Raw genomic sequence first — 13,475 nt, 5'->3', positions numbered from 1 at the left:
TTTTCTGTCTCTGTTACTTGGGGTACGAATACTGGTTCTTCAGCCGGGAGAAAATATTTACTGGCAGTGGCAAACACTTGTAAGAGGGTGAGAAAAGCAGGGTGAGGCGAACGTCCCCTTTAACCTTTGCAGCAGCAAAATTGTTATCAAAGTCACTTAAATCACACAAATGGAGTCCACAGAAAAAAGAAACTTATAATATTTCGCTGGGTGAACTGAACAAAAGCAGTACACAATATAATAAGCAGGGAGGTGTTGTCTTAGTAGTTCAGGCCTTGTTCATAACAGAAAGATATCCGGCATCAAATACAGAGGGGAAATTCCCTCAGAACTAGCAACCAATCAGAACTCGAGTCAAGGATTATACAATTCTGGCTGGTTGCTTGGCAACACCTACACCTACCTACCTACGTATCTAACCACACCTCTCTCTTGGTTGGTTGGCCAACTGTAAACAGAATTAGCCCTTGGGTTACTATAGGAAAGATCCCTGTTGTTGTACTTCCAACAAAAATGGCTTTACTTTGATATTGATATTGATATTCATAGGATATTGCTTTTTGAAAAACAGTTTGCTTAAGAAACTTGTCAGTGCAAAACCTCAAGCAGCTTAGACCAGGGGTGGGGAAACAGTTTCAGCTCAAGCACTGCATTTCCTTCAAGGAACCTTTTGGAGTTGATGGTGTACGGAGTCACAATGCAAGAAGCATGGTTAGAGTTCACATTCCAGCCAGGCAAGGACAGGGCAAAGCTGGGTTGGTGATGGGTTTGACAGGGAGGGATGTGTGTCCTGCAGACAGTTCCAAGGGCCATATAGACAGCTCTGGGGGCAGTGGCAGACACTGAGCTCTCAAATTTCAGCAGCACCTTGTGAGACATTAAATTATAGTGCCCACACCTCTCACAGCATTGTTCTATAGCATTGTTATGGTGCCCCCTGCAGCGCGGCCAAACCAATTGTGCTACCGTAAAACCGCCTCTGCTGTAGGGTTTCCTCTCCCTGTTTTAGACCAATGAACCGTCCAACAACAAAATAATTGCACGTTTGCTTGTTACCGAGACAATGGGAAAACACCTTTTCCAGTCCATCACCAGCTCTAATGCTAATGCTGATCTTACAAGCATCCCCCTTCATGTCGACCCAAACCCTATGGCCCTGTCCCCAGTTAATCCTTCCAAACTGGAGCATAATTCCGTTTGTGGCATTAGAAATAAAGTCATCCCAGAAGGCAACATACAATTTTGCTTATCCTTTGACCACATGGATCTCATAGGTAAGCTTCTATAGCTACTGCTGCCTTCCAAACCTTTTTGGACCAACAGCCTATGGGCAGCTCAACAGAACTTTCCCAGTGCCTAGCAGCATTCAAGGGAAATCATACAAACAGAATTACCAAGTTTGTCTTTTGTTTACAATTGTCTTTCTTGCTCCTGGGGCCAAGGCATGAGAAGAGGGCCTGCATCTCTTGCCGGTGTGTTTTCTGGTTTTCTTTAAAGAGCCACGAGGTACTGATATTGATACTTCCGTTACAGCTTTTGGCTGAGGCAAATGAAACCTGACTTGTGTGGTAGTAGCTCAGACAAGGAAAGTCAGTGCCTCTTTGATAACTGGAGGTTCAGCATTATTATAGTCTGTGGAAACTGGGTTCAATCACAAGCAAGCCGTTAAACAGTGGCTTGAACAAATATATGAATAAACAACTGTTGGCAGAGCCTTACCAGTGCCTGGGACCAGAGCTGCATCTTAACTGATTTACGATAAAATCAGGTCTGTGAATTACCCATTCTTAAATTGTTTCTCTCCCGCTCTGTTGGGAAAACAAAAGATACATTGAAGTGCTCCTGCTACCAACACCTTCATTTAAAATTGTCAGACATCATGGAGCCAAATTTGCACTTTTGTTAAAGAAACACCCTTCCTGTCAGAGCAACTGCCCTGTGGCTCCTCAAGGTGTGACAAGGAGAATTGTCCTCCTGTATATTGTTTTAAAGAAGAATAAGTTATTGATGGTGGTGTATGTAAGTCTGGCTCCAAAACTCATAAACACCTCATGAGAATCTTGAGAATCCTGCCAGGTGCTGAAACAGTTCCTTATTTATTTAATTATTATATTATATTATATTCCTTATTATATTTAATTATTATATTATTTATTTAATTATTATATTTGTTAACCACCCTATAACATGGTTTTGGGGGCACTGTTCAATAAAATTTTAAAAAGAATTTTAAAAAGGCAAGAATACATCTAAATACCACAATAAACAGCACAACCAAGTGAGTTCTAGTCAGAGTAGGCCCACTGAAATGAATGGACCTAAGATAGTTATGTCCATTAATATCAACAGGTCTACTCTGACCAATTGGATACAATTTAACTTAGAAGCAGCAGCGGAATTTATATAGCATATGTCAGACTTTCAAAGTGCATCACATATGAAGTATTACAGCTGCGTGCCATCTCCATCCTGAAGTCCCCTCACTCCGTATCCATGGATGACATCCCCCAACACCTTCGAATACATAAGGGATGGGGTACTTCAGGTCCAGGGGCCAAGTAAGACTCTCCAGGCCTCTCTTGGAACTTCTCTGGGCCACACAACCTCACCAGCCCCACTTTGCTCCCTCCTTGAATGTTGTGATAGGAATTTTGAGGTCTTAGATATATGGTAATGTTCATAAGTGTACCAGCCAAGCATGTACATAGATCAGCACAGGAAGACCAACCTGGAAACATTTTGATTCCTTAACTGAGCACATGTTTTCTCTGCAAGGTCAAAGTGGGAAACCTCCCCATTGTCTCTTTCCTCACAAATCCTGTCTTAAGGGCACATTTAAGATATGAATAGGGTGTGAGCCTGTGACCTGGCCCAGGAACTAAGTATTTATCATTACAAAAGACTGGCCAGGCTTCCCAGGCAATCCAATCAAGCAACCTGTCAGACAGGAGATAAACAATGACAGGAGAAAAACAACATTCACATTTCTGTTGTAGACCATCTTTTCTGTGATGTAGGTGTGATGTTTGTGGGGGTGGTGGTCTTGGGTTACACCCCTTCTGTGATGCATGTATGATGTATGGAGGGGTGATCTTGAGCTCCAGGGCAGGGAATTTAAAATGTCTATATAGGAGCAGGCACACCTTGGTTCTGGGTTCCTCCTCCTTTCCTGCGGGTAAGGGGAGCACCTTGTTGCAACAGATCAATAAAGATCAAGCTTACTAGCTGCTTTGCTTCTCAATATTCTCTGGTTGGCCTCTGTTATTTTCTCCTACCAATAGGGAACCTACATAAGGACTCTATATGGGCTCTTGGATACCCCATAAGGGAAAGGGGCAGTTTTTGTTTACAACAGTGTTTTTGCTTCAACTGGCTGGATGAAGAAGAGTGGTGGGAACTTGCCCTCCCATGGAGGGCTCAGAAGATGACGTCTGGAGCCTGGTGGTGGGACAGTGAGGAGCAGTCAGCAGAAAGGATGAGATGGGAGCTGATAGAAGCAGGAGACTTCAGCAATGAAGGAGGGCCTTCTGGGACAGGATTAGAAGCTGAGAGTTGCAGCGTGTGTGCAAGCAAGCCAAAGAATGGCCTACAGGTCCATGATGCAGTTCCACTGCTGAAACTAAGCAGGTTGGGTCCTGTAATCTCTCTGAAAGGAATTGAACCTGAGATACATATATAAGGCACCCTGAACACTGACTTTCCCCAACCTGTTGCCTTCCAGGTGCTGTTGAACTATGACTCCCATCATGTCTTGCACTGGCTGGCTGGAACTGATGGAAGTTGGGATCCAAAACATCTAGAGGACACCAGGTTGAAGAAGCCTGGTGGAATCAAATCAGTGACAGACCAGCCACTCTCATATCTGCGTCAGAGACAAAGGAGCATGAATGATGTGCACCTCTGCTGATTCAAGCAGCCGTGAGTAGCCATAAATTTCTTTTTCCCCGATTATAAAAGAAAGGAGAGGAAAGAGAAAGGGGACATTTCAAGCATGCCGATTCAAACAAATAACAAAGATTAGCTCTTTTGATTTCAATCGTAGTAGTGACAAACTATCTTTTGGCACAATCACGAGGCGTTAGCTCTTTGTGGCTTCTGCCCATGGTGTGTTTTGTTATCTGCTTTTTGAGCACATTTAAAATAGTATCTCCAGGAGGAGTGGGGTGGTGGTGGGGAAGAGATAAAAGAAGCGGATGAACAGGTAGCTCCGTTTAAGCAGTTCACAAAGATGATCGCTGCACAGACAAAATTCTGTTCCTGTTGAAATCAATGGGAGCTTGGCTCCTGACTTCAAAAGATGCACAATTTTGCTCGGATTCTTTTTTGTGTGTGTGTGCTTTTTTTGTTTTGTTTTAAAGCAACCAAATCTTTATTTATCCCACAATACTTGTGGACGACGGCGCTGTTCGCTATTTTTATGTTTCTCATTTTATGTGGGAACGGCCTGAGGATGTTTTAGAAAGGGAACAGGGGAGAGGTGGAAGAGAGGCTTTGAAGTCATTGTTCCAGGACTCAGCAGGGAGCTCAGAATACTATCAGCAACCCCAACCGCCAGCAACACGCGCTCACAAACTGACGGTATAACGGACAAATCTGGGGTCTCTTCCCTGATGTGAAACTGCCTCTAAGGAGTGAATAAAGAACATTTCACTGGGGCGGGGAGGGGGGACAAGTCAGAACAAATGCCTCCAAAGTTTTATATTAAAGCCACAGCTTTAAATTTTGTTTGGTGGTGATGACGGATGTCTTCCAGTGTCTTCCAGTTTGCAGTGTCATGCATACAATCAAGTCTATACTCAACTTGAAATAATTTAACAAGAATTTTAGACTGGTGGGGGGAGCAAAATGCCACGTTTATTGAATTCAGCTCCGAGGGGCAGGTGAAGGGCAGGGCCGCCCTGGGTGGGGAAAAAGGGGGAGCGGAACACAACACAAGGAGTCTTGATTAAAAAATAAAGATGCTTTGTGCATCCATGTCTAATCTTGCCCCTTTCTAACATTTATTTATTGGGGTGTTTTTATTTTTGTAAATCTACCAATGAATAAAATAAAATCAGGATTAAGGGGTTTTCTGAAGAAGAAGAAGAAGAAGAGGAGGAGGAGGAGGAGTTTGGATTTGATATCCTGCTTTATCACTACCCGAAGGAGTCTCAAAGCAGCTAACATTCTCCCTTTCCCTTCCTCCCCCACAACAAACACTCTGTGAGGTGAGTTGGGCTGAGAGACTTCAGAGAAGTCTGACTAGCCCAAGGTCACCCAGCAGCTGAATGTGGAGGAGCGGGGAAGCGAACCCGGTTCACCAGATTACGAGTCTACCGCTCTTAACCACCACACCACACGGTGAAGGGCATGTGTGCTGTGTCCCATTGGTGTGGCTGTGGCGCCACTCACCTTTCTTCTGCTCTATGGTGGGGATGACAAAAAATGGAAAGGTCAGGGAGGGCGAGTTGGGGGGAGTGAGAAATGTCCCTATTTTCATCTGAAGAATGTTGGAGGGGGTGCTGGCTCCATGGCACATTCTCACACTTTTGCCCAAAAAGTTTGGCCAGCTCTGCCATACAGCAATTCTATAATGCAGTCAATTTTACCCCTCAGATTACAGCTGAGTGTCAAGGACTGAGACTGAAAGTTGTTTGCCTAAGGCCCCCTTGTGTGTCCACAACGAAGGTGAAATCTGAACCTGTGACTTCCCAATTCATTATTCAGCGGACCGCATTATACCACTTCCCATGAATGCGCTATGAAGGTCACATCTGGACCCCGGTTTTTTAGAAGTGGCATTTACAAATTGATTCACAGATGCTTTTAACTTGGTTATCACATTGCTTGAGTGCCTAACAGCACTTGACTGCTCACAGTTGAATGTGTGGGATTACTCCATTGAAAAGCATTGTGACAGGGAGGATGTGAAGCGTCAGACCCTTCTCATGGTGCTTGACCTGCAACAGCTTGTTTACATGTGCAAAGTTGCCATTGGAACCTGCAGTCAAGTGGTGAACCAGTCCTCAGGCATGGTAGCTGCATTTAGACATATGTGGTTACATTGTGGTTACATTGAGGATCCAAAATGGCTGCCGAATGCTTGAAGCAGGGTTTTGAGCTCTAAGGCCCACTCTAAGGCAAGTTTCTGCTCTATAACCAACCCTTAGCATTTGTTTTTATCCTCTCTCCCAATTTATTTCTTAACTCCTTTTAGTGCTTCACTTTGTTGTTTTAATTTATTGTTTCATCTCATTGTTTTGTTGTTCTAACTCCCCTAAACTGTGAGGCTGTATGAAGCTGGGCTGGGCTAGGCTGAGCACTTTGCTAGGCAGTGCCAAATGCAAGGTCGAGCCAAAGTTTACAAGATACTAGTTATAAATTTCAAGGGACGCGGGTGGCGCTGTAGGTTAAACCACAGAGCCTAGGGCTTGCCGATCAGAAGGTCGGCGGTTTGAATCCCTGCGACGGGGTGAGCTCCCGTTGCTTGGTCCCTGCTCCTGCCAACCTAGCAGTTCGAAAGCACGTCAAAGTGCAAGTAGATAAATAGGTACCGCTCCAGCGGGAAGGTAAACACCGTTTCCATGCGCTGCTCTGGTTTGCCAGAAGCGGCTTAGTCATGCTGGCCACATGGTCCGGAAGCTGTCTGCGGACAAACGCCGGATCCCTCAGCCTATAGAGCGAGATGAGCATGCAACCCCAGAGTCAGTCACGACTGGACCTAATGGTCAGGAGTCCCTTTACCTTTAGTTATAAATTTAGACATATGCTGTCCTTCAGTCCTTCTACGACTATGTACAGGCCCGTCCCTGTCATTAGGCAGAATCAGGCACCCATTTCAAGCAGCAGATGTTGGGGAATATTGGGAAGCAATCGTAGACATTCCTCTTCAAGCCCAAAGGCATTTCCCAAGTTGTATATGCCACATGGCAGGCCCTACTCTCACTAAGGTAGTCTTTGCTATCACATATGGTGGAGGATGCTGTCCCATCAGCAGTGCTGAAGTCAGATTCAATAGCTGCTCCAGTTGACAGCTATTGCAGCTATCCGTACCAGGGTTGGCTCAAGACATTTTGCTGCCTGAGGCAAAGGATGAGATGGTACCCTCCCCCCAGGCACACAGAGAAGCCAAGTGGATTGCCAGTTGAATATTACTCTGAGAATGGTGAAAGGAAAGTGTCTCGCACTGCTAGCCTACTAGCATAGGGGTTACAGGGCAGGCCACGTGGCACTCACAGCTCTGTCCTCTCCCTGTCCCTCAGCACCTGCCACCTGAGGCAGCTGCCTTACTCTGCCTCATTGTAGGGCCGGCCCTGTTCTGTACATTGAATCCTGTCATTTACCTCGGGGGGAAAAAATGTCTTGGGCTGGTCCTGAAAGAAAATGATTCTAGGCTGCAGGATTCTCCCGGTTAATTCCAAGAGCTGGAGTCCGTAGCTTCAAGCAATTGTTAAAAGGAGTTTAGCATTACATTTGTAAAAGAGAGTCTTTCTTGAATAGGGAAAAACATAGAGAACACAAGCAAAAATTACACTTCTGAAAAGCGGGACTGTTTGGCAGTTGCGTGTCGAGGTCCCCAGGGCCACCCCAATAACTCACACATCACGCAGAATTTTTTGTTTAAGGTTTTTGGCATAATTTTGGCCACAACTTTATTAAAATACAAAAATGTGAGTGGTTGCTTAGGCATTGGTTGTGACTATCTGCCCCCACCATGGGGGACAGACTGACATTCCGCACAATGCGAAAGTCAGAAAAGGGGAATACGCTTGGGGGTAGCGACGGAGCAGGGAACCTGCCCTCAGCCCTCCCCAAATGCAACCAGGAGCTCATTGCTATAGCCCGAGCCCCCTTGACAGAGTGGACAAGCAATAGTTAGCCCCCGATTCCTTTAACGGAATCCCTTGCAGCAGCAGCGTTAGAGGGGCAGGCACAGCCAATCCATGCCCCTCAACCAACCAAACCATAAACCAATGCCTAACCGCAACCTTACAAGTTGTGACGATTTGCTACGCAGTAGGCAAAAACCAAATGGCCCCAGCCAATCAGCCAGGTGGACAAAATTCCTACCGGGCCCCTGCCCCAAGAGCAGACAACCCCATGACAGGCACAGCAAGGTCAAAGCGAACAACCCTAATTCTAGGGAGGGGGGGATGGGCAATCCGATGCACGGGCGAAAAGAGGAAGCCCTAGCCTCGTGCAAGGAGTTTTAGCATTTCTGGCTGTCAATCAACAAATGGCAACATCAACTTCTTCCCAACAACAAGGGAAGCCCCAATCGCATCAGTGGCCAATGATCAATTAGCCCGCCCCCAACTTTGGAGTGTCCTGGCAGCCCCCACCGCAACATGTGCTCTCCATGAAGGAGAACACGCTATACATCGCCTCTTGGGATAGAATAGGGCACCAGTTTCCTCCACACCCTGTGATAATCCCAATCAGCGTTGTTTCCGTTCTGCTGCAGTTTGTCTTCTACCAAACACTATGCTATTCGTCTTGCTGTTGACTGTGGCAGCACTACAGAGTTTACATAATTACAATGCCACTGTGTTATTCCACTCCATTTATTTCAATGCAAGGGAGATGCAGTGCAAACAGGGGGAAAATTCAATCAAGGAAGTATCATTTGCAGACTGAAAGCAACAACAACAGTGAATACCACTTATATTTGCTGGATTGACTTCTCTTCTGGACGTGGGGTGAATAGGCTAACATTGGCAGTTTCTGCTTCCATTTCTGTTTTTATTGGAATTCTCCAACAACCCTAATTACTTCAGAAAACCTGAGATTGGCGAGTTATCCTGTTAGCTCATTCTAAAATATTATTTAAGGCAGATTTACAACCACCTGCATTAGGAGCAGAGACTTGGAAGAGGGAAGAATATCATCATCAAAGTTAAAGAGTAAGGTTCCCTTCAGGGCAAATGCATGTAATTGAAAGATCTTCCATTTGAAGACTTGCCATGGAGAAGAGTCAATGGGGTTTCGTTTAATTTTGCAGAAATTTCAAGTGCTACCATTGTGCAGTCTTTTTTTATGAGGAATTACTTTGTCATAGGCACAAAGCTTCCTTTAAATATAGATGTAATCTTTTGAGCTTTTGAGCTTTCCCTTTGTGAGACTTCCATTATCACCTGTCATGCCCTGTATGAGAAAAGATTTAATATCCATGATTGCTGCTACCTTTGACTGCTAAGGCAGAGCAATGCAAATACTAATGATGTTCCAAAATGGTTATGCAGTACAGACAAAAGATTCATGGGTGACACATATGTGGATAGCGTCATTACGCCAGTTAGTCACTAGGTGGCACTGGACTCAGAGGAGTGGGTGGACTCTGGGTAGAATCGGGATGTTCCTGCTACAGTTCTCTTCTTGTCAGATTTTCCTATCAGATTGCAGCATTATTATCATTATTATTATTTTGAAAGGATGTACAAAAGGGTCATATACACAGTTCTCCTAAGATATGAGTACCAGCTGCAGTTTCTGAACCATCTTCAAAGGCAGTCCCATATATGAGGAATTGCAGTAATTACTGAGCACCATGAAACGGAACCCCCCCCCCATTTCACCACCTGTGAATTTTGGGTGCAACTGCAGATCCAGTTTTAATATTCCTTAAAATTATTTTAATAAGAAAGCAATGCAATTGATCGTTACTCCTTTCAGTTCTCCTTTCCTTAGCCCAATGTTTCCTTCATCTGCTAATAAGAACTAAAAAAAAAAATTAGTTTCATCCAGTATGAAAGCAAGCAAAAATAGTTTCCTAACCAATGTTCAAAAATTCTCTTTTCTGAGCTCCTCCTTAACTGTTAGAAAATGTCGATCCTCTCCCTGGAGAATATTTGGCAAATTTCATCACCCACAAATGATGCATTCTGAGAAATAATTTTAATTAGCCCTTTAGTGGGGCTAAATTGGAAGCCGAGCAATCCAAACTCCCTTTGTGCCAGGCTGGGTGGGTGTCTGTCTGCCCAGCCCTGCCAACCTCCCACTGGCTTCTGCCCACAGAGTGATGCCAGCGTTACTCTGCTGGTGAGGAGGTTCCCCTTCTGCCCGCACCTGAGGCATTTTTGTTAGGGATTGTAGGGAAAGACCTGCCAAAAAAGTTGAAAAACATCTTCATGTATGCGACAATGGCCGCGAGAGTTCTGCTAGCACCAGCATGGAAGACTGAAGAAACCCCAACTAAAGAATCATGGCAAGAAAAATTGATGGACTATGCGGAACTGGCAAAACTGACATATATGCTACGGGACAAGGATAACTGTGACTTTCAGGATGAATGGGAACCCTTTACAAAGTATCTGAAGACGCAACAAAGCAAACTGTGTGGGTTTTGTGTGGGAGGGGAGAGGGAGGAAAAATGGGGGGGAACAAGGATGGTATGTTTTTGGATAATATGTCTTGTTATAATTTTGAATTTAAAAAAATTAAAAGAAAAAAGAAAAAAACATAAATAGGTACCGCTGCAGCAGGAAGGTAAACAGCATTTCCGTGTGCTGCTCTGGTTCTCCAGAAGCAGCTTAGTCATGCTGGCCACATGACCCGGAAGCTGTATGCCGGCTCCCTCAGCCAATAAAGCGAGATGAGCGCCGCAACCCCAGAGTCATCCGCGACTAGACGTAATGGTCAGGGGTCCCTTTACCCTTTACCTCTGCCCACAGGGAAATGATATTTATTTCCCTTTCCTCCTCCTGTGCTGTCCCCCCCCCTTGAGAAATCCTTCCTCACAGCTTCAGTACCTTCAACCTCCCATCCGCACTCCCCAAGCTTATGATGTCCTGGAGTCTGCCCTCAATGTTCAGCTGTTTGTTTGGTTTCTCTTTTTGCCATACTTATTACAGGTCATTTTGCAATAACATCTACACACAGAGAGACAAACAAACACACACACACACACTTTCTTGGGAACTCTGCAGTTTTTGCCAAGCACAGCTTTTCTGTCTATTGAAACTTTTTTTATTATTATACTGTAACTATCAACTTTTATATTAAATGGCAGTAAGGTCCCACAAGGCCAATGATATGCTGGTTGTTTGTTAAAGTCACCATCTGGTGGGCGAACCCTGCTGCAAGTGAATTTCATTTAGTAAGAATAAAAAGGCAGCGCTGAAATTTCAATTTCGTTGCACAAACTGCTGTTCTCCCTATGCTGGGAGCTGCAAAATCAGATCCAGCCTTATCGTGTCTCTCACATTTGGGATACTGTCGGTCCCACCTCAACAATCTTACAACTATTGTATGCCCCTCACAGATCTAGAGTCTACCCAAAAGAGCAGAGCAATTTTAACCCCTGATTTCAGCATATCAAGCTATGGAAGTACCTTAACTAGGCTGATATCACTGTGACGCAGATACAGAGAGAGAGAGATGTAGTTATATCTGCTTTGTGTGTACATAAAGCACTGTAAGGCAGAGACACAAACGGCAAGGTCAGCCAATCCAGTGCCCTTCAGATATTGTTAGACTCCACTTCCCATCAGCTTGCATGGCCTACGACCAAGGATGAGGGGCGCTGTAGTCCCACAAAATCTGGAGGGCATCATGTCTCTTAGCTATGCACCGAACTGTTATTGTGCTTGTGTGGAAGAAGAAGAGGAGGAGGAGTTTGGATTTGATATCCTGCCTTTCACTCCCTTTAAGGAGTCCCAAAGTGGCTAACCATCTCCTTTCCCTTCCTCCTCCACAACAAACACTCTGTGAGGTGAGTGAGGCTGAGAGACTTCAGAGAAGTGTGACTAGTCCAGGGTCACCCAGCAGCTGCATGTGGAGGAGCAGGGAAGTGAACCCGGTTCACCAGATTACAACTGGACCTTCCTGAGAGTTTCAGCTTTCCTTATACAGTGGACGCTCGGGTTGCGAACATTATCCGTGCGGGATGCACGTTCGCAACCCGCAGTGTTCACAACCCGCAGCAGCGCATCTGCACATGCACGGGTTGCGATTTGGCGCTTCTGTGTATGCGCAAAGCGTGATTTAGTGCTTCTGCGCATGCACGACCGCCAAAACCCAGAAGTAACCCATTCCAGTACTTCTGCGTTTCGGCGGTCCGTAACCCCAAAAAAACGCAACCTGAAGCGTCTGTAACCCGAGGTATGACTGTACTGGTTTTGTCAAGGAAAGCACGGCAATGTAAAATATACCCATATCTCTGCTACCAACTAGGGACAACTGTCCATGCTTGTAGATTTAGGATGGTAACGGGGGAAGCACTTGCGGTCTAATTAGGTTAGATATGGCCCTTCTGCAAATGACCCCAGAAATCCTCAAAGGTATCATACTCAAATGGAAATTCAAAATGAACGCAACAACCCCGTATAGCTCATGTAAAAGAGGGAAATAGGGAGACTCCTACAATGACAAAGCTAACACTTCATCTCCAGCTCTGATCGAATCCAGAGCTAGAGGCAAATGCAAGGCTTTCTAAGGGTACCGTTTCCTAGGAGGTGGGCTTTCATCCACCGACGTTCTTTGCCAAGCATCCAAGAAAGTGATCTCGTCGCACCACTGTAAGGGTAAGGATGATAAGGAAATGTCTTGCACATTCTCGAGAAGGAAGTCTGGAAACCTGAAACCCTGTTTTGCAACAACAAACCAGTGCAACTGTGTTCAGATCTGCAAGTGCATTCATATTTGAAACACACAGGGACTGGGGCATTTTTCATGGCATGCTATCAAATCCCAAGCCTTGCACCTCCTGGCAACGTCTTTTTGATAGCCAATCCTGCTCTTCAGTTCGTTGCCCTAAGTCTTCCAGGCCTCTTGCCATGGTGGTGGCATCCACAGCTCACAGGGACTCCAAAGTCAAGTTCCTATCAACAGTGATGTTCCCACTGTTGTGGGAATGGCAAGGAATGCAGGCCTCCCCTCTGCAACCTTCCTGCGACCGTGGCGGCATTGTAGGACACTGTTGTACTGCCAGGCTTCCTTAGGACTGACCTGAAGGGGAGAGGGTGGAGTAGCGTGTTGCTCCCTTGTGGTCGCCGCAATCTACAGCCTCTATGTTTCCCTTCCACCACCCAGATGCTGAGAGAACAGACTATAAAGGCCTCAGAGGCGCCCGGCCCCATGCTAAGAAACACAAAAGAATTTTTGTTCCAAGAATCAAACAGGATGTGGTTAGAAGTTAAAGTGAGAAAAAGCCTCTGCGAATAGGAGGAGAAACAGGACACAGTAGGAGTCCGGTGTTGCAGAAAAGCAGCCTTAGTCAATGTGAAACTTCGAGACTTTTGCATTTCTGAGGTTCATACCTTTATCTGTTTGAAGAAGTTCTCTTGGTTAAAACAATAGCGATGGTTGGCCTCGTTTTGATAGCATTAAACACACACAAACACACACATGCAGGTGTTTGCACAACCTTTTTCCTTTGGCTTTGATAACTTGCACTGAAAACAAAAAGAAAGCACATACAAACACCCCCCCCTCAGCTGGCATCCTGCTGTTTTGACCCTTTCATCATTGTATGAAGTCTGAAGTGTTGCATCTGTATT

General features: G+C 45.3%; 1 protein-coding gene across 1 annotated transcript in view; it reads left to right on the top strand.

The window, feature by feature from the left end:
- Positions 1–3,834: 3,834 nt before the first annotated feature.
- The window catches only part of ATP6V1G3 (ATPase H+ transporting V1 subunit G3), a 32,431-nt gene continuing 22,790 nt past the window's right edge, over positions 3,835–13,475 (top strand). The window contains exon 1 of the mRNA XM_053391502.1: positions 3,835–3,918. The gene's annotated coding sequence lies outside the window, so the exon portion shown is untranslated. The remainder of the gene's footprint in view (positions 3,919–13,475) is intronic.

This window comes from Podarcis raffonei, chromosome 6 (genome assembly GCF_027172205.1).
Source record: "Podarcis raffonei isolate rPodRaf1 chromosome 6, rPodRaf1.pri, whole genome shotgun sequence".
NCBI classification, from domain to species: domain Eukaryota; kingdom Metazoa; phylum Chordata; class Lepidosauria; order Squamata; family Lacertidae; genus Podarcis; species Podarcis raffonei.
The sequence above is the reverse complement of the archived record's forward strand: the minus strand, read 5'-3'. Positions and strand labels throughout refer to the sequence as shown.